At 37.4% G+C, this 24,702-nt stretch overlaps 1 protein-coding gene across 7 annotated transcripts in view; it reads right to left on the reverse strand.

The window, feature by feature from the left end:
• brat (brain tumor) overlaps positions 1 to 24,702 on the reverse strand; it is a 108,436-nt gene that overhangs the window by 61,134 nt on the left and 22,600 nt on the right. For 2 of the 7 annotated variants that reach the window (XM_012364554.2, XM_067350130.1), the window contains exons 1-2: positions 20,967 to 21,239; positions 20,296 to 20,377 (exon numbers count right to left, since the gene is read on the reverse strand). The exons of 1 other annotated variant lie outside the window; for it this stretch is intronic. The gene's annotated coding sequence lies outside the window, so the exon portion shown is untranslated. Of the gene's footprint in view, positions 1 to 8,694; positions 10,161 to 20,295; positions 20,378 to 20,966; positions 21,240 to 24,702 lie in introns of those variants that run through there. 4 more of the 7 variants (XM_012364556.2, XM_012364557.2, XM_067350131.1 and 1 more) reach the window with 3 other exon arrangements.

Raw genomic sequence — 24,702 nt, forward strand, 5'->3', positions numbered from 1 at the left:
TCGGCTCTGCACACGTCACGTGGTCGATGTGGAACACGCGTGGAACAGCGTGCTCTCGGCGGCGACTAAACGCGAGACCCCTTTTCACGCCGACGCGCACGCGATATTACGGGTGCTCTCTCGGACGAGTCGATCTAGCGAGGGACGATCAACGAACTGTTGGTCTTCGTGCAGTCGACATTTAGCGTTTGTGGCGCAATTGAACCGCGTGATACATCGCGGGATTTGCAAGTGACGTTGGTACGCTTCGCGATTCCAAACACTTGAGATCATCCAAATCATCAGATTTCGTAACACAAATTGAGAATGTTTCTTCAAGCTCTGACAAATTTCTTTAATAAAAGATAATGATTCTTTTATTAACTTGAAACAAGACAAAATATCATTCATTTTCTTGTTACATAATACAATGCAATCACGCGCAAGAGAAAGCAAGAGAAAGGATGTAACGGATAGTTTAACAATTTTTATATTTTCTCTGTCAAGTATCCGACATCTTGTTATATTGTTAAATGTAAAAAAAAAAATAAACAATTCAAAGTAATTGATTTCATTACTAAAAGAAATATTCTTTATCTTTAGGCGTTTCAAAGTATCTATGTTCTTAGGATTAGATTTATGCTTTATTTTGTATTCTAGTTTCACATACTTTCGAGAATTTGTAATTTATATCAAATGGTTAATTAAAGAGAGCGAGAGAGATGTTATGCATTAGAATTTCGTCAGGCGGATACACAATGTGTATGTGGCTTAACGACTTCCTCTTGAATCGCAGTTACAACCGGCGCGACGAGTTGTGAGGTAACAGCACGCACGGGAAGACATACCCTTTCACTTCGGCATTTCACTCTCGCGAGATCGAGAGGCTGTTAAGATGGCACGAGCCGACGACGACCGGCGAAAGTGCAAAAAGCGACTGTCGGAAAAGTCGCCAAAAGCGCATACGATTACATTAAAATGGAGCAAGACGCGGTTGCTGTATTTTATTACAGAAATTTGCCTTGCCAACTTTATAATATACTCCGCTATATTTTTAACGAGAGTTATGCAACTATATATTTTATTTCATAATTTCACGAAAATATCATATTATTTAATCAAAATGTGAAAATTAATTTTCATTCGAGAAATGTGATTACTTTAATAAGTTTCTATCGAATGATTTTTGTAGAAAATGATTTTTTCCTCTGTGAGCAGAACGAGTGTGTTAAGTGTTAAGTCTTACTAAAGAATGAAATTGATTAAATTAAATCAAATTATATAAAGATATTACACGCATCATTATTTATACACATTACATATATTTTTCAAAAAAGCTAATGTTAGCATGAATAGCGCCATTCATTCTTAATGATTCGTGCGCGTTCACTAGCTCGCTCTTAAAATATCGATTCGTTGCAGTGTACGCGGATCTAATATTCGCGCTGGATCGTGCTCGCGTATCGCGACGCGGAGAGAAGCAAGGCTGTCTTACGAAATATCGACTATTAGAAAGGCAGCCCAAAGTATCGAAATGCACGGAACACGAGACTTTGACGCGGATAAGCCTCGTGATTTTCATAACAGTCGTGATGTTTGCTTAACAAAATCTATATTCGCGCAAGCAACAAAAATGTTATTATTTGTCATATTCCTAGTCCAGTTTTGTACCATTTTTAGTTCTTGTAAATTGACAAAATAATTAATGAGAAATTATTTCTATATACTTCTATATCACTATGCATAACACACATGGCGTAATCTTTTAATCAAACTAATATCAAGTAACTGTTGATTTAGGATGGACAATTGATAGCAACAGTGCTCACGAGAAATGTCATTTGAGGATTAATCATCGTTAGATGTAGTGATTGTTATACTAAAACTTGTTGAAGCGAATGTAATCATTGTGCGAACCCACATCTGTATACAGATCGTATCTTCAGCTAAAATGTACACAGAGAAAAGCAATTTGGTTGAAGATCAACGTTACCTGCTATTCAGCCTAAATTAATAAAATAAATCACCTACTAGCTTGTCTGTCAACGGTAACGACATGCTACGTATGCACGTGTCGGGAATCTTTTGCTCTACATTGCAGTTATGCAACGTAATGATAAAAGAAGCTTAAACTTAGAAAAAAACTTAACGGTAATCAAGTTATCTGTACGCTATCCACAAACTAGCCTCCATCCATCATCTATGTTTTTTTTAAGTCACGCTTATTATGTAATTAGTATAATGGAGTTCATTAATTACTGTGTTATACTACATAAAGATAAAAAAATTGAAACTGAATTCTGATAAGACAATGCCAGACGTAAAAGTAACTCGATGTGCTTTTCTACGTTTTCTTATATTATGTGCGTGTCCTTGACAAGTAACTACGTCATGTCTCCATAAATAAATATTTCACTTTCTTGAGGGAGAGTCAACGCTCTCAACGCCTAAAGCCTTAATTGAGATAAATGATTCAACGACAGGCAATTTCTGACACTCTCGCGGCTACGCATAGATAAATTCAATACATTATAAATTTTGCGGATATTCGAATCTGCGAATATTCACAATAATATAATCACATTCGATACCATCCGGTGCATTCCACGATACATTAGTAGATAATATCGAATTCAATATAATTTCCACTAATGCACATTTTCATATTTGTGATTTTTCGTACAGATGCGACTCGGTGGGCAAATAATACAATTGCGCATCTCATTTTCGATTTCCATTTGCCGCTGGGACCAACAGATGATAACGATAGATTTATAATCGCCGTATCGAGATTTCGATTCGAGAATTTGTCCGATAGCTACGTCACAGCCGGAAATTCTCTGCGAATTATGTACATTTATCTCTCGAGCCGGACTTAAGTGCTAAACGTGATCGCCGCGTTCACGTCAAATATATGCAGGACATAGCGAATATATTAAAACTTGTGCTAGATTTAACGCTAAACATGCGATAAGCGTACAAACGCTGATGCTCATCACTATAGTAATTATTTAGCACTCGGAAACATGAAATATTTTAGTTGTAGCTATGCAACGTAAACCATAAACAGTTGCTTTGAAATAAAAATTCTCAAAGTATAAATAATTCCGACAAAAGGTGCTAACTCTTCAAACAGGTATGCAAATTATGTATAGTGTGTAATAACAAATTTTAATATTTATAACAGATTTAAATCAAAGAAATATTAATATATTTTTTTTTTAATTTTTCAACAGTTTGTTATTACTTTGCAATAAACATATCAATAAAAATCAGATTTTGTCTGGAAATTTACGATGCAAATTATATCACAGGTTCGTAAATATATTTTATATATTTTATTAATCGCTATAAAAAAAGTGTTCTGCATAACATGAGATTTTTATGCCGTATCTCTGCCGTTAAGACGTCGCACAGTCTCGGATACTCGTGTAGGAACTTGATAAATCTCAATTTCAGAAAAGTATTTGTCGCGACAACAACATAAGTTAATTCACGTCGTTATTGTGTCCGGTTCTTCAGAGTAGTCTCCCTACTACGTAATTATGTAACGTGCGAGCGGTAAACGGTCATCGTCTACTTCTTGTATACGAGATAGGTATACTTTCGTCTTCACATGGTAAAACTCGCAAGAACTTACGAGAGTTTGAGCACGGATCGTTTACTTTTGCTGTTTAAGACACGTCCGCTACGGCATGCTTCTAAATAAGGGACATGGATTATTACTGAAACGAGTTTCACGGAAGGTAATCCCCTTAATTTAAACGTGATTTTATTTCGCAAAGCGCATCGCAAATTTTTACGTTAATTAAAGAAATTTAATTAATTAAAGCATTTTTTTGTGAGCCACATCTCTCGCGTCTTTGCGCGTTGTACTTAAATATTGATAAAAAATTGATAGTTTCATGGAAATAATTAAATCACGTTCCATCAAATCGCATTTTCGCTAAATTCGCGATATGACGCGGATCGCGAGATATTTCGCCGATCTTTCGATCAACAGAGCGAGATAGTTTACGAGCGATTCGTTCCGATTCGAATGTTTCGGCCGATATTTAGCTTCATCTCAGCGAATCGGTCATTCGCGCAAAAAGTCAATCAATATCAATTTCAAGGAAAAAAGAGATATGGCCAAATAACTGACACCAGACGGCAGATATGCATCGTGGTTGATTTAAACAGCTGTCGCCGCGAGATAAAGCCAATCGATGAGCAATTAGGTGCCTCGCATTCACGCCGAATGAAAAACTAATTACCACATAACTATTCGTTCGTCGAACCGATCATTATGAGCGCAAACCGATGATTATCAATGTTATTTCACGGGACAGCCTGTGGAGGCAAAGTAAAAACTTGTATATGTTGCTTACTATGTTTTTCATTTGATAGCTGATGAACTAATTTGAAATACGCTAACGTAATATGTTATTAGGCTAATAATAAAACGTGATATTTTGGAGATATAACTTGCATTTAAGTAAAAACGATTTGCATTTAAGAAGCGTTGAAATAATAAAATCATAAGCGAAACTTTAAATTCGTTTGAACTCTTTGAACTTGCTTTTACCATCGTATGTTTCATTTATTTAATTTTTTCGGGATTTTTGCACCGGAATATTTTGGTAGTTTTTTGTGATCTTTCTTTTTTATCCTTTTTTTTCCCTGAATAAACGATGCGGTTTATGGAAAACGCGGTTCGGTTTTGCCATTTTCCGCTACGGCGACGTTTGCACCGGGCGGCATGGTATTTCTTCGTCCGACGCTCCGCTGAAACTTTAATGTAACGGAAAGCGATTACGCGCGGTTTCGCTCGTACGCGCCGGCGATGACGCATTAATCGCAATGACACTTTAATACCGGGGAGGACGTGGGTATTTATGCGTCGGCTTTATCGCGGTGCAAATATTAACGCCTGCGTGAACCCAGCTTCCACCTAAACACGGCCGCGACGCGTTCAAGTTGCGCTCAGAAAGAAAATTTCCGAAAACCGGAAAGAACAAATGCGATTCTAAACTCGGAAAGCCTTTAGAGAATGCTAGATTTGATTATGAAATAGAACATCACGTGCAAAGTTAAGAGAGAGTCGTGTTTACAATCGTCAATTTTATTTTAATCACAATCCTATTTTTTTCGTAAAATACACGTAAACATAATTTATGATTTAAATGACAGGTATCTGATAATTGAGTGTTGATAATTGAGTAATCCAGGCCTGCACGATAAGTCGTATTGCTTAAAATTTAATTGCACTATATTATTCAAAAGCCAATTTGCATCTATTACCTCCGCTTTACATCATGCTCAATAAATGACAATGAAATACAATATGGTTAATTGACTTGATTCAGAATTCAACTCCAGCTTTCTAATCTTTAAATATACACAGTGAATCATCTGAATTTAATAATAGATAGAACTTTTTTCAAAAAAAGTTTTGTATGAGCGTATGTTTAAAAATAAAGATATTTCACATATAAAAGTTATCTTTTCTACGAATAATTAAATAAGCGTACTTTAATAATACAATGAGAACTCCGTTCAATATTTTTTGAACAAAAAAACCTCAATTGCAAGTCAAATTGTATTTATATTAATCTAATCTATTTCTACATATTCAAATGAGGAAAAAACCACATTTCTGAATCATTTCTTATAGCTTTCTAGGAGCTGATGTCACAGTTGGTTAGAAATAATGTGTTTGATGAAATGACTGAAGATAAGGGCAAGCACGAATCATCTGGCACGCAGGAAATTCTGTTAATAAACTCAACAGATTGTTATCAATAGTTTCATTGCTTGTTTTCTCATCTATAAGCCGTGTATATTTTTCGAGATATTTTCCATAGAGGACAGCGTTAATCCAAACACCCGAAAGAAAATAAAATTTTCGCTTTTCCTATTTTAAGCATCACAAAGTTTATACAATAGCACAAAATTACTTGTGTTTCATAGCACACCAATCGACGCGGAATATAATAGTGCAGATAAATTGCTATATTTTTAGGAATTTTATTTCCCAGCTTTCATTCGGGTAGATTGACAATTTCATCCATGCGAGCGCTCGAGAAATTCGTGTAAATTTTTTATTTTTCGGCAAATGCGTCAGTGTTAAACTCGGTTCAGCAGTAAAATGGATTTTCAATCAGTTTAGATCGAGAAAAATATTAATTATTGCAAAAAATAATAAATTTATTGTGTTGAACGCGGAAAAAATCGTAATAAATACTACTTTCACAGAAAAGTTAATGGCTTGGTATATTTCTATTCATTATTTTTTTTAAATTATTATTTTCATTATTTTATCAATAAGTGAAAATCGTGCACTCTATTATACCAAAGATCAAATAAGTTTTTTACTTTGAAACTTATCAAATATAAACTTTTGAAACCTTCATATTGTCAATAATGAACTTTCTTTCCGAAACTTATCTTATCTCCTACGAGCCTGATTTTAAGAAGACTATAATACTGCCCTCATTATCGATAATAGACCATTCATTCTAATAAAAATACACTTTTTTTTAGAGATAACGAGCATTGGTAATCAAAGCCGAAGTGGAAGCTTGTAATTAGAGCAATCTAATCCTAATTACTGTAATAAATCACACATGGGAGGAGCATTCGACCGACTGTTGATTTGATTTCAGAGTTTCCTCGCGTTATCAGTCGGATAGCAGTGAAGGACAATAACGAAAACGCAGGATATCACGCAACTATAAATGGCGGATCGACGATTTGATTGCCAAAGCCAGCGCACGGGACAGAATTTTAATTATTCGCTTGTCCTATGGAAAATTGATGTTCCTCCATTCCATCCCCCTCTCTTTCTAACGATCCATGCATTGTTCTCTTTTTTTCTACATCCATCGATAGAGACGCCGTGTTATGAGAAATCAATGGGCCGTCCGTACGCGATTGGCGTTTTATTTCGCTTCGCCGACACAGCGGAGCACGAAAATTTTGAAGAATGTTTCATAAAAGCGTAATTTCTTTACTTTGCAAGTTACGATATTGCGGATCGCTTTATTTGTACGTGAAACGCAAATAATTTTTATACGAAACGCAAAGAATTGTATTTAATAATATTCAAGTTGAATATGTCAATAATTAAATTTCAAATATAAAATTTTTTGGCGTTTCAGCTGAACATGGATCAGAAAAAAGGTTAAGGCTGTTTTTTTCGGTCGGATATTGCATCACACTGTGTTCTATCTGTCATCGACAAAATTACGAACTACCGGACGCAGCAATTTCGAAATATCGCGATAGTAGTCCACACACACATGATTGTATTTTTGCATAAATTAACTGCCGTCACGACGAGCACGGACGTCAGTTTCGAACCGGTGTCTAATTAACCGCTCTTCGGTGCTCCGCAAACACGTCTGCCGACAAACGCGGTTAAACTTCGTCATGACGCGACGCGGCGATTCTCAAAGACCCGTGCCCTCTCACGGCATATTTAGGGCTAAATGTGGCCGTATGATTCCAAATTTTTCGTCCCGTAACTCTAACCAGTGCGACATAGACCGATAATCTCTGTGTCAAGTAGATAAATTTCAAAGAACAATATTCCTATCTTCTGTCACGATATCTTGTTAACAAAACAAAATCTATATCGTGATAAAAAAAGAATTACAATACCGTAAGGTTTTCTAATGCAGCAATAACATCTTTATTGTTTTAGTTCATTTATGTATTTAGTTCAAAGAAAAAGACTTCAAACGATTCCGAAACAGCTGATGTCCTCTTTTGTAGAAGAAACAGTTTTCCGAGTAACCCCAAATCGGTCGTTCATGATAGCGTTTACCACGTTACAGTCCTCGAGGAACCGGCGACGGTCTCACGGTACCGATCGCGCAAATGCTCCTGTTTACTGTCGAAAGGACAATAAACGGGAGCACCGATATACAAACATCGCCGACTTGCTCGCAGCGAAACACGACAACCTTATTCCGACAGCTTCGTGGAGTTCCTTTCAGGACCGCGTTCGAGGTCGCCACTCCGCGTGGAAAATGCGATTACAGTCCCAACAATAACAAGAGAGAAAGAGAGGGAAGGAGAGATTCTCGAGCGTGTCATTGTTCCCACGAATTCTTTAACGATCAAAAGCGACGCCGCCGTAGAATTTCGTCATTGAGAAGCCGTCCGAGCGCGAATGAGAAAGCGAGATTCAATCGAACAGCCTGAAGTGTTAATGTGTGGGAGGAAATGGAACTTGATAGAACTCGACTCGATCGATTTAAGTAACCGCTATCGTAAAATTAACGACGAGTGACGCACGATTATGTAATTTTACTTGGCACAAGCATGGTTTAAATATGATCACACTACGCCTATACTTGCCGTAATGCTTTAATTTTGAACACCAACTACCTTGACAATTAAGCGCCGAGTAAAACGTTTGGTAAAATCCACTCGAAACCAAGTTAAAAGCAAGATTTTCCTATGCAGACGAACTTGTTAACTTTATTCACATTCCTGCAGTTTTACCTAAAAAATTCTCTCATAACTCTGTGTGAAAAAAGGATTTGAATTCTTCTTAAAAATGGTCACAAAACTTGTAAATACTAATGTACGGACTAACAATAAGACACCCCGTGGAGAAGGGATGTTTTAAAATGGATTTTACAATTTTTATGTTCCGAAAGAGGAAGTGACTTGCCGAGTCCCCGGTTTCAGGCGCCTTACTATTCCATTGATTATCAGACTCACCGTAAATACGAGGATAATCCGTGTGATGTTGAATAATGTTCTGCTTTGCCGATGATCCCTTTTCAGTCGTAGTGCACTTTGTGGCACATATCACACGAAAACCAACGATGTCGTTAAATAAACGACGAAGAATTCGAAGGAGAGATCGACCGTTTACTTTTCACTTTCGTCCTCTCGTCTCCGTCCTTTTCTTCTCTTCCTCTTGCACGACGAGATTCTTTCTCTTTCGCGCGCGCTTCTCCACCGTCGTTGTCGTTAGGCTAGGTCGCCGGTTCGTTCGCAGGTACGCAGTATACCGCCCGAAAATCCGGATATCTTTATCACTCCACTGCTTTCTCGCACGGCCGTTATATATCAGCCCTCTCTATTTCTCTTTCTCACAATTCGCGTCCTTCATGCGGAATCCCTACAGGCAGGTAGTAGCTTTCCTTCCTTTCGTTATCCTTTCTCACTCTCTCTCTCTCTCTCTTTCTCTCTCTCTCTTCCTCTTACTCTGGGATCGTTGCACTGGGTAATCGTCAGGATAGAAAAGTATAAAAAAAGCAAAAAACAACGCACGGTGCACAGGTCGATGAATTTCGCGATGCGTCGGATCTCGCGAGTCTCTTTTTCTGTCGCAAACTTTACAGCGCGTCTCTCTCTCTCTTTCCTCTTTCTTTTTTTTTCAGAGCACCGGCTCTGTGCGGCTCGCGATTGTTTGGTAAAGCAAGGATTCTCAGATTGGGGAAATCACGACCGATTGTGTCTACACACTGCCAGCTTCTCGATCGCGAATGTGAATAATGTTGCCGAAAGTAACGTGCGCGACGCCGTAACGTTCGTTGTTCACCTCACTGTCTCTCTCTTTTTCTCACACAAATCCTGCCGCCGTCCTTTGTTCCTCACGGCACGGCCGCTGCTACGTGACTGACCGCTTCGTGCTTGCTCAAGGCACACGAACCACACCGAAGACACCCGAGGAAGGATCCCGACGGTTCGTCGATCGGAAACGACCCTCGACGCGGAGAGTCGAGGGAGAAGAACCTTCCTTTGTTCAGGCGAGACCGAGCGGCACGACGGCGACGACGACTGGTAACATAGTTCACTCTCCTCTCTTTTCTTTCTCCTACGCTCTCTCTATTCCTCTTCTTTCTTCCCCGAGATGCGCCTTTCCCTCGTATTATTTTGATCTTTCTTTTTTTTTTCGCTCCCTTTTGCGCGCGTATATACACGCCACATTCGAGCACTCCTTCCTTTCTCTCTCTCTCACTCTCTTCCTCTCATTCGTTCTCTTTCTCTCCCCTCTCGCTTCGCACGGCGATGCGAGCGATCGCGCGGTCTGTTGGTAACTGAGACGACGCTCCAACAGCGGAGGTCGAGTTGAACCACGGCGTCGAGACGCTGCGGTGAGTGGTGGGGACTTTCGAGCGGCCACCACCATCACCACCACCACCACCACCACCGTCGTTGCCGACGCCGACGCCGACGCCGAGCCGATGCCGACGACGCCACCACCACCACCACCACCACCACCGCCATTGCCATCGCCGGTGGTGTTTTCCCCCCGTTGCCCTCTCGAACGGCGCGCAACACCCTCATCGCGCGGCATCAACCCGGCGCGATGCGACGCGACGCCCGTTGGCGTCATAACGGGTGGCCGGATCGAAAGAAGCTCTCTGATAGTCTAACGATCGATCGGTCGCACGGTACGACTACTCGACGGTCGGGACGATAACCTTGATCTTGATCTACGAATTTCGAAGCTAACTGCGAAGTGCCGAATCGAACGTCATCGAAAATGACATTGAGATAAAATTACATGAACTATTTTGGGATTTCTGATAGAATTAAAAGCAAGTCTCTGTTCGCTGTATATAGAGACAAATCCGGCTTCACTAAATACGAACGACTGCATAGCCGAAAAATTCCTGGAATAATTTTCGTTTGCTTCGGTACATAGCGTATAATGAGCGCAATAGAATCAACATGACCACTTTGTCGATAAGTATATATTACATGTGTATTTTCCGCGGCACTGCGATAAATAATGCAAGTCTGAAGCGGCAGCTGGGCAATCGAACATAGAACCCTAACCAATTACGGATGAACATAGGTTTCATATACGTGCCACAACCTATGACACACTATAGTTTGCAACAAATCGATAAAACCCTTATTCATTGCAACAATAAAACACTATGTCCTATTATATTGCTTTCTTAGATCTCTTTCTTAGTTTCATCGATCGACGCAATCAAATTTACATCTTATTTTCCCTAATAAATATCTTGATACTTATTACAATTATTATTCCGTATTTTTTTTTTACGAAATGCACAGATTTTTATTTGTTTCAAAGTTGTAATTTTATGAAAGAAGACACTGAGCATCAGAATATAATTTATCACAAAATTTTATATTAATTAGTGTTCGGAAACTAAAATGATTATGCATCCAAGTGATAACTTGTACGTGTGATAATTAATTTTTTTCAATCTTCTATTACTTTTATATTATTACAATTTAATTATTTCTATATTTTATATCTTTTTAATTATTAATTTCTAGTATTGTGTTCACTGAATTTTACTTTAGTGGATACAATAGAGGATCAACAGTACTGAAATATTTTTATATCATATTTTGGATCGTAAATTATTAATGTGTAACGTGCTCATGTTGAAAAAAAAAAAAAAAAAAAAAAAAAAAAAAACAATACAAGAATTTTAAAGATATAAATGCTAGGTGAGGATGAGAGATAATGAGGAAAAGTATGCCGGGAATTGCGAGAGAGGGAATGTTTTACATCCGTGGGAAAATTTCCTATACGCCGCAGTTTTTCCGTTTGTGCGGAGATCGCGCTTTTGCTTTCCTTTCATTGGGCATAGTAACCGTAGCGGCGTTTATACTCTTGTACTATACGTGTATGTCCATCTGTATACACATGTAATTCAACCTTAACATATAACTCGGGGCTATGTTCTTTACGTCACTTTTCTTATTGCTAATCATAAAATATAGTTATTCGTGTTATATCGGCGAAACACGATATGATTAAAAAGCATATATAATTAAGAGATAATGAAGTGTAAATAAGATTACGAAATCAAGAAGTGAAATATTGCAGAATTAACTTGTATACGCGTCGAGCGTAATGAGAGAAATACTACTTTGTAACAGTTTGTTATATAAAGATTACCATGTAGGAAGCTCTTGTTAAAAATCAAAGATATTCACCGAAGTATGGTGAAACTATTAATGAAATTTGTCTTACGCAAACATACTTATTCACTCGCGCAAAATTGCCTCAATATATCATACACAAAATCCATTATGTCACGTAGCAAATTTTTATTTAAAAAAAAAACAAGGATTTTTGGAGGAGTTTTTTTGTGTTCTTAGTTTTAGCTACCCAAGCCATTTTAGCTGCTCAGGCTATTATTTCGTGAAGTAAGAAAATATTCAAGGTAGGTAGGTAGATTATCGTACGGAAGGGAAAATATTTCACAAGGCTGATGCTTATGAGAAAACAACCCCGAGTAAACCGGCGGAGACAAACAGCCGGGTTTCTTTTCCACGGATTCTTTTGGGGTGAATTATCACGTGACAGTTGCGCGAAGCGTCGTTCGAAATGAGGAAATCAATTACACAGAGATGAAAATCCGCGTAGTTTCGAATCGCAAGCGAACCGGCGGTGGCGAAAATACTCGGCAAAATTTCTCGGAAAGAGCGAAGATGAATGGAAGTTAATACCTTCTTATTTGAGAGGCGTAAAATTAAAAAACTCGAGCAGTATTTGGTGTAAGAAACAAAAAAGATCTCTGTTATATATTATATTATTCTGATAAAACGCTTCTTACTTTTTCCATTTACACAGAATGGCTGTCCATTAACGAAAAGATTTCAATGAATAGTTTTTTTTCATAATTTTATCGTTATTATTCCATTTAGCAAATTATACATAAATTATAAAATGTTGAAACTTCGTTGTTAAACGATGTACGATGTGAGATTTGGGAGAATTTGGTGATTTAATATCTTAGTAATAGTAAAAAAGTGGGATATTAGCTTATCGATAATTTCGAACGTTTTAAGAAACATCTTACTTTCTAAAGCTTGCTTTAAAAATTCCAAATTCGCGTGACAGGTAGATGAGCTGTCATTAACTTTCGTCACGCGCTCGACTTTCCAATCATTCCATCGGCTAATGTCAGGAATCTCAGTCAGATGAAAACATTCTAAGAAAACGAGCTAAACGCATTTACGAATGCAGACGCAGACCTTTTCATTTAGCTGCGAGCATTGCACGCGCGTAATTACGAGTTTTTTTTCATTGACATGCACGGTAGACCGCATTAAGCGTCTCACGAAGATGCGACAGTAGTTATTATTCAACGTTCTCAAGAGCCCTATCGTGACACTAACGTTCCTTCTTAAGTTGCACGTGGTCGAAATGAGTATGCATACACGTCGTTGCGATTTCCAAAGAGGTTTATGTTCAAAATCGTTTTGAAACACGCGTACCGATACATTCCATATTTTACAATTATATGTTGCATTTCTAATATGTGTTATCATTCTTAATGTTGCTAAAGCAATAACATAAAACGTAAATAGAGACGAAGATTAAATGGATTTTGAAGAAATGTAATATTATATTTGTTTTATACGTTGCAGCCTTCAAAGAATTCTTCAAAGTCTGCAGTCTTCAAAGAAGAACACAATGCAATAGAATTAAGAATAAAGTAGAACTAATTATCAAGATGCCGACTTCTCGGTTTTTTTTACCTGCTTATCTATTGTAAACAAAAAAGACAAAAGATTCATGGAGTTTATTCAGAATACAAAGGTCGAATGTCTAAAGAGACAAAAAGCCTGCCGGGATTTCGAAAAGAAATGCCTTTTTGGAGGCTGCTGATGTTCGAGAAAGTACAATAAATTGTTCGAGCATATCTTTCTTCAGTGTATAACGTTTCTTATTGTGTAGCATTTTCTCTTCAGAAAAATCTTGATAAATTTGCTGTGTCACTTTAAGCGACTAAATGTGCAAAGATGACTCGCGCAAAGGAAACAGGCATTATATTTCCAAATTTCCATTTTTTGCGAGTTCGAATTCGTGCCTCGTAAATTGACGGATAAGTTTGAAAGTTGCCGTAAATTTTATGAACATTGCAATCGCTGCACCGACAAATATCGATATTTGCCAGCTGGAAGCTTCCGTATTAAAACGTCAGTAAATTCAGTGGAGTTCTGAAATATTATTACGCGCGCTTTCTCTCTCCGAGCAAAAGAAATTTCTTCAAATTTCACGAAGTTACTTATCTGTTAACGCCGAAATATTGCAAGATTTCACCATTTACATATTTGGTAATACCTCATAATTTGTTATTGATACATAAATTCCATACTTCTTTAATAAATTTTAAATTTATGCCACGTAACCGCATGAGCTACGTGCTAAGATAATAAAAGTATTATCAAAATAAATAACAAAATAAAAATCATGTAAAAATGTACAACGTTTCAGAGCCTATCTCTCTTTTTCTCATATTGGACAAAACAAGTTCTTAACCTAATGTCTTGTCTAGACCGGATGATCCTACTTGTAGCTCGTCCGAGTGAATAGGTTGACGGTTAAAATTATACTTTAGTATAAATATCAAAGAGTTTTGATTTTTAGACCAGGTAGAATTCCGTTGGAATGACCATAAGGTCAGAGATAGTCGAAACCAACATTCTAATCTTTTGTAGCGTCATTCTCATCTTCAAGACATTGTTCTTCAAAGTATTGTCTTTGATTGAAAAATTAGTTTTAACAAGACATCTTGCAAGATATACGTTATAAAAACTACATAAACCACCCGATTGCCCGGGCGTTAAATTATAACACGCGTAACGTGTTTTTGCTACCATCGGAAGAATAGCTTGCGGCCCTGAGTCCCGGTCGGGCACCTGCTCCGGATCCGAGAGACGTTACACGCAACGAACATACCCTGTATATTTTCTCTGGTCGGTTACATTTCGTTTCGTTGCGGACAAGCGGATACAAAGGACAGCGATTCTCAATTTAATTGTTGCCACATCGACTTATCTAGATATGTTCCGCCGGATATATCTGTCGTATAGACGTTCTATGTCTAGCGAGGTGAGAGAAATTACGAGAAATATTATTCAAAAAATTATTAAAAAAAGATTTGCAAATTTTCTATCAACCAAGACACTTGTATTGTTACCCTTACCATCGAACTGATTGTTTTCTTTTGCGATTGCGCGATGTGTCACATGATTTATGAGAGGAATACACTTTTTTTTTATTCTTGCACGAGAGATGTTAACTTTGATGGATAGTCGACTTTCCATTTTATAATTTTATTTCCTTCTGGTGAACACATTTATTAGAGATTAATACGGGAAATATTTGTCACACTTGGTTATTATGCACGAAATGATTGTGATCTAGAGAGACATTTCTACAATTTATAACAGACTTTTTCCTGGCCCACCCGACATTTTCTCTATCGTACTGTAATCGACGTGTGCTACGAACCGACACGTATGTCAGGAAACAGCTGACTTTTCGGGAAAGCAGCTGCCTCCTAGGTATATTTACTGCATGTCCACGCGCGAGTCCCATCAAACCTTTCTCTTTGAAAACTTTTCTACATTTAATGACCGAGTTATAACCAGTTATTACCTCACCAGAAGTTAACGCGCATGACATTAAAGAGCCACATGTTTGTCTGGAGTTCTTAATTTTGAAACGCGCGGGTGGCGATATGAAATTCTGATCGATGTAAGTCGCGTCGTCACGCGTTTGTTTCAAAATCGACTTCACTTTTGGAATCGGCCTTGTAAAATGAAAGGCGAACCCGACTCATCCTTTCGTACGTTGATCGACCGGGACGCCTGAAACCGGCGTGGCGCGCGCCACGCCGGAAAACAGCTGACTTGTACTTTTTCGTTTGAGGAGCAGCTGGCCGGCTAGTCCAGAAGCCAGGAGCCGTCTGCGTTCCTTATACCGGGTGTACTTGTGGTTCGATTTGTAAAGAAGCGTGTCGGTTTATTTTAATATAATGAGCGCGAGGTAAACCGAAAGAATCCGTGTTGCTCTGCGATCAAGAATCTATAACGATCAGCAAGAAAATTCCTACAATATTCTTAATATTTGTAAATTGTTGTTAGCAATTCTGTAATTGAGGTAAATATTATTTTAATTCTTTTCATTACAGTTACTGAAAAGAAGTTTTACCAGAATTCACGATCGCTACGAAAGAGCTTAATTATTTAATAAACATTGCTCAATGGTTAACATTGCAATACGTTAAAACACAAGAACACTGGCATCATACGATAAATTGCCGTAATTGAAAATCAATTTATTGTATTACATCATTGTATTTTTATTGTACACATCAATTATTAACGATTGAACTTTGACATTATTCTCACAATGTGTAAAATTGCGCGATGGAAAAGAAAGTTTTAATGGCTCGCGCGCGCTTAGAGATGCGCGAAACAGCTATTACCGATTGGCGACAATTATCGGGAAGTTTCCCACTTTCGATCGTTATTTCCGTGTGACGCCCCTTCGGGTCATTTTCCCAGGTCCGTTAAAGTACGAAAAAAGGAGTCGGAATTTACTGTCGGTCCATTACCTCCTGCGGTATTACGGATAATGGAAAGTAGACGGCCCAGCGGTAAAGGCCATAAAAAACTTGTACGTGCGCTTGTTGCCACCATATATATGGATACCTCATGAATGCGAAAGAAACAGAAGGTTGCTTTCGGAATTATCATCCTTATCAATAGTGAATGAGTGGCCCAGTGTGCGTGTAATGGCCTGACACGATAGCCGACTCATCAGAATCGAATCAAAACATTTTCTGCCTGCTAAATCCCTCGTATTAATTTTTCGCGACTTGTCATTGATTAATGAGGGTAAAATTGCAAGTTCAAATTTCCGGATTATTCAACCAAGTAATACGCGCTGATCCTCCAACAAAGTACAACAAATTTTCCAGCGGGTTACCGTTACAATTTTACTCATCTATAATTAACGCGCGCGCCATCGACAGCGACGCCGATATCGAGGTACGGCATTTTCGTTTTACGTCAGCGCTCGTCATAGCCAGGTCGACGATCAAAGGATTCGGAGAGAGAGTGCCGTTGAGTACCGATGCGGTCGCGCCGAGTTCGCATCGTTTGATCCAATCGTGCAATTAACATGAGACACGAGAATTCCGAGAAAGTGCTCGGGCAAGAAAATGAGAACGATTAATCTGACCTGTGCTTCGTTCCCTCGAAAGTCTTCTCCCAGGAAAGAACTACGGGGATTTATTCACGCATAAGTTTCGAATGAATGGAACAGAATGAACGTATCGAAGAAGTAGGACGCTGACGAATGGGCACAAAATTACACGGTTGAATGGCTGGAAAATTGTGCAGATCTTACGGCAATATCGCCGAATAACGGTCGATTAAATTAATTACGTCGATGTCGAACATGAAGAAAGTGATGAATTGCTTGAAATCAAAGAATCTCAGCAGAACTTGCATTTCTTTTTAATACCCTAAATATTTAAACGTTAAAAACTGTATTCTTGAATATATAAAGAAGTAAAAATCTATCAAATAGATTTAATCATACTTTCAGATTAATTAATATCGAGTGTATCATAATCAGATATTTATGAAAGGAGGATCTCCTGTAGACATGTTGAATAATTTATCTTTAACGTGAAATACAGCAGGGAGTTGAAACAGTAAGTTTCGCCGAATAGATCAAGCGTGCAATATAGGTGAAGGAATAAAATTCCGTTTTGAAGAGTTATTAATTTATATTCGGTTTTCGCAAAGTCCAATCCATTCCGCGCGCAATAAGCTTTACTGAGCTTTTGATTCGAACTCCGATAAAAAACATTCTCGATACGCGCTTTATGCCGCGCCTTAGTCGTCGTCCGACCGACCTTTCCTCAAATTTAATGCGAACAGCAAACTTTAATCGTCCCGGCAACTCGACCGAAAGCTTTCCAATTTGCGATGACACGGAAAGTATAAGACGACGGAGCGATCCACGAGAACGGGTTATCGGTAATCATTTCTTCGAGTCGATTTACATTTCGATTTAACATTTATAAAGAGTATTTCTGCACAACTTAAACAACTTCATCCAATTTCTTCGTAATTAAATGCATAATGAGTAGCATTTTATTATTAAATAATACTGACTATTGTATTATGTGACATACTGAGAATTTTTCGACACAACTTGAAGATGCTTAAATAAAATATATTTAACGTATAATGCTTCTCACAAAAGCAATTTTAATTAAAAGCTTTATTCTTATAATCTTCATTCACTTTCTTTTTTGTGAGAATTTACTGAAGAATATAATTTGTGATTTTTTAAATTTTAATAAAATATTAATTACATGAGTTTTAATAAAGAAGTTGATTAACGGAAATTAATTTTAATAAATTTAGCGGCAAACCGATTAACAAAAATTTTATTTCAGACTCAATTATAGATTTAATCTCGAAAGTTATAATGCTAAGACATAAATAAAGGTTTCAAATTAAATTGTCGCTGAAGAAGACCGCAATAAATTCGTAATTCTTTTGAAATTGCCAACGACTAACTAATTGCATTCACAGTTTATAATAACCCGATAAAAATTTTTGGGGCGTATAATCGACGCATTGCTAGATAAATATTTTACGCGATCCTAAAATTGATTCATTAAATTCTTACGCCGATTGAAGATGACTTTTCGAGTGTCAATAAGAACTGCAGAATAAATATTTTGCACAGATCACTTAATGATGCGATCAGAATCTTCTCTCGCAATTTAAATAATTAGATTACACAAACAAATGATAATTGTGTAGATATAGAAGAAAATTAATATTTATGAATAAAGGTGGGAATATTGCGTGAGAACAGTTTCATTATGTTATACTAACCATTCATTATCGTTACAATCGCTTAAATGCTTATTCGTCGCACAAACAAGCGAACGACAACGTCGTCCCCTTGATTTGACTAATCTTCTGCCAAGGTCGACGTGCGTGTCTCAGGAAGAGAGTCTTGCAAGAAAAAGAAGTAAAAGTAAAATTACGAGAGGAGCATCGGCGGCGAGAGCGAAAGCGGCCGCGCGCTTTGACGATTTTTCTTGCTACGGAAACGTACCAAGGTTACGTGTACGCTTTGTTGCGTCTTGCGCCTCAGGGCCGATTTCTCGCGCAACCCGTTACATCGAATCGCACCGCGAAACGACCTCTTTTACGTAATACAACCGACGAAAATCCGATGGGCGTAGATCCGCAATCATTTGCCATCCGGCCACTCGTCAACTTATTCAGAATCTAATTATTTAAATGATAACATTTGGCTGTTTGCGTTCCTTCAACTTTTGAAAAAAAATTGCTTGCTGATAAATTATCTTTAATTCAATAAAGTAGAAAAAACCCACCTAAGCAACTCTGTTATGTATAAAAATTAAAAAAAAATAATAAATGAACATCCAGTAAATCTTATGAGGTGATTTTTCGTGAATAAAACAAGAGAAAAATATATAATAAATATTTTGCAATAAAATTTCCTTGTATAGTATTCGACGAAAACAATTTTTAAGATAAAAATAGTGTATGTTAATTCAATTAAATGTATCGATTTTTTATGCACTTAGTAATAATCAAATTACTTTTTACGTTTAATTTTAAAATGTGTTTAGACAATATAATTAACGTTATTCATAAATTCAATGACCTCTCCTCTTACAGCAGCAAAATAAAGCTATTGCAAATACATTGAAATATTTCTAGAATTAGGATTTTAACAGCAATGTTTGATTTACTTATTATAAAAAAAATAGCGTGTCAATAGATAACATTGGCATATAAAATGAGCGCGTGCTATGTATACAAGTCTTCTCGAAATTAACAAAAAACACATATTTATTCTATATTTTTACTTTGTTTCACGAGAAATCACCTTACAGATCATACCACAAATTGCTCTGCACACCCGGTATAACAAGCTTATATCATTAGCCGACAGGAAACTTTTTTCCAGTATCTACTTTCGTTATAAACCCGTCCTCGATGAAAAACCGTAATAAAATGATAATTTCCAGGACTTCTTTTCTGGGACGTCTCGACCACAGCAATTTCTTCAGGGTATGTGCCGCGAACAGCAACAGCAGCCGACTCTCTCGACCGATTTTACGCCGAACCTCCTGCTAAGGCCGTAAAAGCGCGCGCCGGAGACGGAGTCCGAGCGTAACCGAGGCGGTTTTTTCGTACGCGCCGTCTGCGTACGTACACATAAACACAACATATGTGCGGACGCGTGCGTATATATACAAACACATGCGAGAGCGAAGACGACGATGACGACGCTGTTGACGAGAGAGGCACGTTTATCGCCCGCGATCCGTCACCTCCAGCGCACATGCTGAAGAAATTAAGATTTTTTTGTCCGGTTTCCTCGACCAAGCAGGGTGTTCATCGTCGTCCTCGAGACACAGGCAAAAGAGAAAAACGTAGACGTCCGGATGTACTATGATATCCTTGGAATTCGCGGTTAATGGTATCGCTCGCCTTTGTATACATTTTACTCACCAGCACAGATGTTGTTTGTGATCCTCAGCGTTGCTGCCGAGTCTGCGGGATTTAACGGGATAAGAACTTTGAGACTACGTACCTGAAAACGAAAAATAAGATTATGAAATATCAAGTCCTTATTAAATATCAAGCATAATGCGCTCTGAGTCTTTGGTATTGTGTATCAACACGCTTGGATTGATAATAAATATTTATACAGTTGGTATTAAATATCAGCGTCCTTTGAAATAGTAATTTATATGCACTGATATGCTCACGTCTGAGAAATCAAATTTTTCGGAATAAGAAGCTGACAATTCACAGATTGGAAAAATATATGTGAATAAAACTACAATGATCTCGAGATTTGTGTGAATCTTACGAATCTAAATATGAAAGAAACCATATGAAAATAAATCTAAATATTTTTCACTGCGTATTTTCACACATGAATGTACACTGAATGACTCGGTGGTAAATTATATGTACAAAAAGATGCTCTTCTAAGTCCGGTACGCTAAAATGATATACACAGTACGACATTGAACGTGTCGTAAAAAAACGTTACGTACAAAAACCGTATTCTCGCCTGTTAATGCGTCATCGCGTTTTCAACGAAATCCGAGAATATTTTTAGATAAGAGGGTCTATCCGAAGACTTTATTGTCGTCGAAATTTTGAATCCTCACCTCGAGCGAGTCAAGGCGTCAGTCTTTCTTTGCAATTCCCTTTGAAGGTTAGGTTCTCGCCGGTTCCGTTCCAGACAGCCGGCACGTGCCGGGTTTCCAATAATCCGCGATTCTAAGCGTTTGACGATGCGACTCGTATCGTACCTCGTCGATTAAATACGCACGCTAGTCCACGCAATACAAGCACACTCGATATATGATTCCGCAACAACACACGTACGCGAAAATTTGGACTTTTCGTAGAACGATCACTCTTCTACCGGCGCGCACTCCATACACACCCGACGCCGCTCGCGCGTCCTTCTGTTGGATTCGGCCGTGCCCGGTCGGTTCCGGCAGCGCTCGTATCGTCGTGAGTTGGTACTATTGCCGAGTTGCTTCTCAACGTAAGTACGAATTTTCTACGATCAATTTTCTCGCGTATATTTCTCGTCAGAACTGCATAATTCGCGTGAATTTTTATCGGGAATGTCGAATAAAGTGACGGACGATTACCGGAATGTATTATTTACCGCTGGTGTTCGCAATTAACCATATATGGGCCGAAGTTTTGGCGGTCGCGCCATGAATAAAAAACAGGTTACAATGTTAGTAGGTACAGATATTAGGGTATATTCAGACAAATTCACATAGAGGCATATTCATAAGGAAATGGACCAATCCAATTCATTATACATATGCTTATGCAAGTTTGTCTAGATATACCCTAATTACAAATAGCTCAAACGCGCCAAATCATTCCGCATGAACATATCGGCTTAGAATATAACGGCTTTTCGTAAGAGGTATCAGAATCCAGTTCATCGGAATTGAATCGGATAAAAGGTAGATATATTATGCGTATTATTATACGCAATATTATGCGCTTGTCCATATTGCCGTGATAAACGATTGCCAGAGTGTATCATTTATCAGAGATATTCGCGATTTGCATGGAATTGAAAGACCGATAGTCTCAGTAAAGATTTTGACGCAATATGTAAGGTATATTTTAATACGTTATAATGTGTGAAAATATGTGGCTCGTCAGAAGTCGCGTTAAACCTATATGTATTGCGTGTTTGTTGACGACCTTTCGCGACCGCCAAAATAGTCGCCGTTTATTCCGCTTGTGTGTGAGTGCGTGTACGGTATCAGTCGCAATTACGTCTTCGGAACAACGCAAAGTTTTATTTCGCGTTAGTCTTTCGTGGATCACGGCTAGTTCGCGACGTGAATCTGAAGAAGTGAAATCTGTGGGTGCAGTAGTGCGCGTAATTAAATACGAATTTCCGATTAAGTGTGTGATTAAGTGTGAGCAAATGTGAGTAAATGTGAGTATACGATTCTTCGATGGGGCTGATGCTGAGCAGTCTGGAATCTACAGCGGATGGAGCAGACTTCAATACCCTAGCTGGTTAGTATAATTATTATTCACTACTTTCATATGTATATGATACACATGCCTACATGATTATAATTTATCTTTGATCCATTATTATTATATTAAGCTTTAAAATATTTCTTAAAATATCTATTGCAGTTTAAAAAAATTTTTATATATATTTATGTAGTTTATTATGTATAGTCATGCTATGAGTTAAGTTATGAATTGTATTATGAAAAAGAAAATAATGAAATAATACACAGTGATCAATAAACATAAAATATATGATTATTCATAACTAAAATGTATGTATATTAATATTTTCAGGTACAGCCGGAGGCGTACTTAGCTAGGGTACAACGACCGGTGAGTGCATTCATTTATTTTATCTGCGTAATTACACAGAATACTGATATTGCACTCACTGAGAACCGTGTTTTGACAATCACATAAAATAAAAAATTACTTTTATTTAAATTTTAACTTTCAATGTTGCACAAAAAAGAATTTATTACTATTAAATTATAAAATTACAAAACTTTAGAAATCCAAAGAGGAAATTGTCAAAGTTCTAGTTTGTCAAAGTCAAGGTTTTAGATGAGTGATTTGTTGTTGTAATAAAAATGCTATGGCTGTTGACAATTATTTACACAGCAATGATATAATTGCTGATATAATTGACTTACTTTTATAGTAAGAATTTCATCAAACAGTTATTTTTTTTCGTCGATTATTGTAAAATTCGAGGGTTTTTTAAATACAATACATTTTACGAGAAAAATCTCTTTTGCATGGTAGTTAAAAACAAATTGATACGTTGTATCACTTTTCACTGCTATTTCATTATAGATTTTTTAATTTGGACAATTTTTAATTGTTGCTATATTTATGATTCAATAACAATAGTTGTTACATAAAGTATATTTTATTTCGCGTTTGCGGTTTTATGTATCGCTGCGTGGTAAATTCGCGTCATGAATCCGTAATTTTCGAAAGTATGGTGCGTTGACTTTTGTTCGGAAATGCGCATAAAAATGCGCGTAAACGCAGGTTTTCAGTATTCATCGATTCTTGGACGGATGCTGAGCGGTTTAAAGCAGAACAGCAGGCAGAGAAAACCGCGATATCCTGACCATGCAGTTGGTGAGTGCGATAATTTCATCATTATTAAAATGTGTACATAATTTTGTGATAACACACACATACACAATTATTACAATTATTTACGAGACAGAAAATATCGTTTCTTTGCATAATAATATCGTTCAATTCGAGAACTGCGAAAGGTAGTATTTTGAGCTGGTGTGCGAAACTCAGAGCTCGTGGTTCTCGATTTCCGAGTTCACGGGTCGACGTGTAGATTCCCGTCCAGGCATACTTTGCATCGTTTCAACCGTGGGGTTCGTGCGCGTTGCCATTCAAGTTACGAGAGCAGGCTTTCCATGCGCGCACCATAATAGATTTCCGCTGTTTATGTCAATACATGTTCTCTCTTAATCCTAAAACGGAAATTACTTTCAGTATCTTAACAGCCATATCCTATGGGCTTTTGTAATTTTGTTCGTCTTTATTATTATATTTAAATAATCGTATAGATAAAGAAATGTTTAACTCTACGTAGTCAAAGTGTAAGTGTGTTTTATCACATCAGGACTTTGTGTAATTACGCAGTTCTTAATGTAGTTAGAAAATTTTTATTAGCGGAAATTTGGTATTGGATTTTGCTTGACGACTATTTCACCCGAGACTTTTTATACATTAAGAATTTTTATTACATTTTATTCTTTGGAATAAAATTTAGATAATAAAATTTTAATATCACATAGATATTTTACTTCAGGAAATTGAAGTAAAATTTATTAGGAATTAATTAGAATATGAAATTTATATGATATTAAGATAATACTTCTTTGATGAAAAACCGGAATGTAAATAACACGTATGCGAACATTTACTTGCGTAAAACATAGATTTTACAATATTTGCTACGTTTAAAAAATTTATTTCTTATTACGTGATCTTGTTGGAGAAATTTTAAAAAATTCCACGAGCGATCGGTTGAAAATATTCGAGCATTAGACCACCTCTGTTGACAATTTAATTCGTCAATGGATTAATTTTTCAAGGACTCCTCCGTCTAGAAACTGTATTGTTGCGTCGATTTAACACTTGATCGAGTTCCTGGACTTTCCACGGTTCGTTTGAATATTACGTGCCTGGGGACATACTAGGCGCATTGGCAGCAAATTATGGTTGAATGCACGCGGAAAAATATTTCTCTCCCTGTTCGGCTCCACGCACATACGTGTGAACAAACGCGTACGTGAGTTCGGAATTCCAGACGTTTCAACAGTCTTTTACGCGCCCGCG

The sequence above is a fragment of the Linepithema humile genome, chromosome 2 (genome assembly GCF_040581485.1).
Source record: "Linepithema humile isolate Giens D197 chromosome 2, Lhum_UNIL_v1.0, whole genome shotgun sequence".
NCBI classification, from domain to species: domain Eukaryota; kingdom Metazoa; phylum Arthropoda; class Insecta; order Hymenoptera; family Formicidae; genus Linepithema; species Linepithema humile.